This window comes from Penaeus monodon, chromosome 34, assembly GCF_015228065.2.
Source record: "Penaeus monodon isolate SGIC_2016 chromosome 34, NSTDA_Pmon_1, whole genome shotgun sequence".
In the NCBI taxonomy this organism is placed as follows: Eukaryota; Metazoa; Arthropoda; class Malacostraca; order Decapoda; family Penaeidae; genus Penaeus; species Penaeus monodon.
The window spans coordinates 9,032,240-9,035,110 of record NC_051419.1 but is presented as its reverse complement, the minus strand read 5'-3'; the positions used below and the strand labels follow the sequence as shown (position 1 = coordinate 9,035,110).

The 2,871-nt window shown below is 29.6% G+C and overlaps 1 protein-coding gene across 1 annotated transcript in view; it reads right to left on the bottom strand.

Annotated features, from left to right (window-relative positions):
- Positions 1–2,871, bottom strand: part of LOC119594807 (basement membrane-specific heparan sulfate proteoglycan core protein-like) — a gene marked incomplete at its 5' end in the record, with an annotated part of 219,836 nt that overhangs the window by 153,551 nt on the left and 63,414 nt on the right.

The following is a 2,871-nucleotide window of genomic DNA, read 5'->3' as shown; positions in this document are numbered from 1 at the left end:
CAAGATACAGGATTCATATATATTTAAAACACGTCATGAGCAAAAAATTTTGTTTTTTGTATATTTTTGGAAAATTCTTTTTATTCATGCAGTTTTATTAAGTCAATATATTTCTTTTTGTTTTAAAATCTCAAAAAAAACTCAACTTGCAAAACCACAAAAAAAGTCTTTTTAATTTTCTATTTACAATCCAATTTTTTTATTAACCCCCAAAACCTTCCCCAAATACTAAACAAATTTCAACCTTTTTCTTTTTTTTCTACTGGGTATAAAGGCCCTCTAAGATTTAACTATATGCAACACAGTCTCCATCGAACTTTAAAAATAAAAAAAAAGAATACAAGTTAAAAATGTTTTTACCGTGAAAGGAGGTTTTTTAGAGATCTACAAAATCTCTTGTTAAAAAGAGGATAAAAAAAATTATATACAAAACATTTTTTTCATGACTTTTTGGGGTAAAATTTATAGATGTTGTAAAATGCTTCTGTGTTTAGTTAATTTCACAAAAGCATAGCACTCTTTTTAACTACTGTAAATCACTAAAAATGAAATGCTGGGTTCCCTTTGATGCTGGAATATCCTCAGTTTAAAACCCTGAATATCTATCTTCCCTTTTATACTGTGAAAGAGTTGGGTCAGACTCCAAGAACATATCTTAATGGTACTTGGCACTATTGTCTTTTGGGATATATTCACCAAAGCCCGTTACTTACAGTCAAGTTCATCTGGTAGTCTCGACGTCATATCGCTTATCACATCTTGCCTTATTGGGAGCATGAGAGATCTCCACACATCCACTCCAATGGACCACATTTACATGCAATAAGCTTACTGCAGAATATTTTTGTTTTATAATTAAGTTGTAAACAAAATAAATAATTTTGTTAAAACACAATAAAAGTTGTCAGCAAAAATTTTTAAGATTTTTTGGGTCTTGTTTTTCTTCTTACGTGTCAGAGGGATTTTTATACCTTTTTAAAAGAGGAAAATTTTAAAAAAAATTGGCAAAAAAAAAAGTTTTCCATTTTTATTCACATATCAGAAGGGTCTTAAGGGCTGGATAAAAAGGTTTAAAAAACAAGAATGCAACTAAACCAAATTTTTGAATTTTCCCCTAAACAAAAAAAACTCTCCTCATCAGCAAATTGTGAAACACCCAAACGCTAAAAATATGAATTCCAATTTTCTAAAAATTCTTTGATTCGACCTAAACAAAAGTGTTCTATGATCTTTGGATTTAAACTTTTAAATACTGTTGGGGGATATTTTCTTTTTTTTTCTACAGCCATTATTTTTAGTTTAATTTTAAATATATCAAGCATAGGGGGGTAATAATTTTTAAAAATGAATACTACTCAAATAAATTTTCCCAAAATCACAATTTTTGTATCAAAAAGAGGAGAAATTTTCAAATTTATACTTTTTTTTTGAAAAATACAGTTTTTTGATGACTCTATCAAAGTCAAAACAAAAACCCTACAGTTCAGTTACTTTCAGTCCAGAAAATTTTTCCCCTCACAGGGTCCCCCACCGCACAGTTCCTTTATCATATGTCTGGGCAGTCAAAACCACATTTCACCCTTCGAATTGGTAGGGTGATCCATCGCCAAAGTCCATTAGATAGTGCAGTGCGCAGGTAAACCAAAAACAACAATACTTCCTTTCAAACAATTTTTCAATTTTTATGGGAACAAAAAGGGGAAAAAAATACAATTTTTAGCATGGCCATGAAAAAAAAGCAAGAAATTTCCAAACTAGCTGAAAAAATTTACTAATCATAAAATAAACATGAAGCATTTTTAAAAATAACCTACAGCAGGGAAACTGTTTTTTGGTAGTAAAATAAAAGAAAGAATTTAAAACAGCATTTTAAAAAGCATGTTTACCATAGCCATTCCTTTTTCAAATAAAAATCTATGCCAATTATTAAAGGGTTTTAGTATCAACTAAAAAAAATTGAAATGAAAGTTGTTTTTTTTTTTGTCAATTTTTTAAACATTAAAAGTCTTTCTGGGTCAAATTGTCTTTATCACTGTAGTCAGGACAATCAAAATTCCACACACCTATATTCATTTGGTATGCATGAACCACTGCTGCAGGTCCATTGATCTGAACGACAAGCTGCAAGCAAAAAAAAAAAAAAAACATGCAATCATGCCTTTAGTGTGCTAACATGCATTCCAGCATTTCACAACTTATGTGGAAATTATGAGAAATACAAATGTGAATGACAGTTAGTGTTTGTTAGTGATGAGCTAATTCATCTGATCTGTTAATGTAATAAGAAGCATTCTTTCTGACTATTACTGACAAAACCTTACTTTCATTGGTTCTCCATTTCTATTCATAATTTCCTCTTAGCTGCCAAATTTACCCTCTCATCTTTCTCCCATCGACACACAAGAAATTATTTTTCTACCATATACGAAAAATATATTTATTCCTGTAATTAGGGCACTTTTACTACAACTTATAAACTACAGTTACATTATAAACATTAGAAAATCTAATCATCATAAAACGAAACACCTAGTGGTTAGGCTTGAATCACTTTCACAAGATATCTGTTTCTGTTATATCAAATGAAGAAAAATATTAAAAGGATTACCACTGCACTTAATAAATGAATAACCTTTCAATTTTGGACACTATCAGAATGACATGTCAAATTGTTACAGTCTTTAAATAAATCTTAATTTTGTTTAAAAAGTAATATTCATATTTCCAATCCAATAAGGAAATAGCCTCTGTGAAATAACTTCACTGGAGATCATTTGTAAATGAACACTGCTAGAAATAACTAATTTAACAATTGTTCTAATTACAGTACATCACAGTTCTAACCCTCTCAAGCCATCTTACCAATTTCTT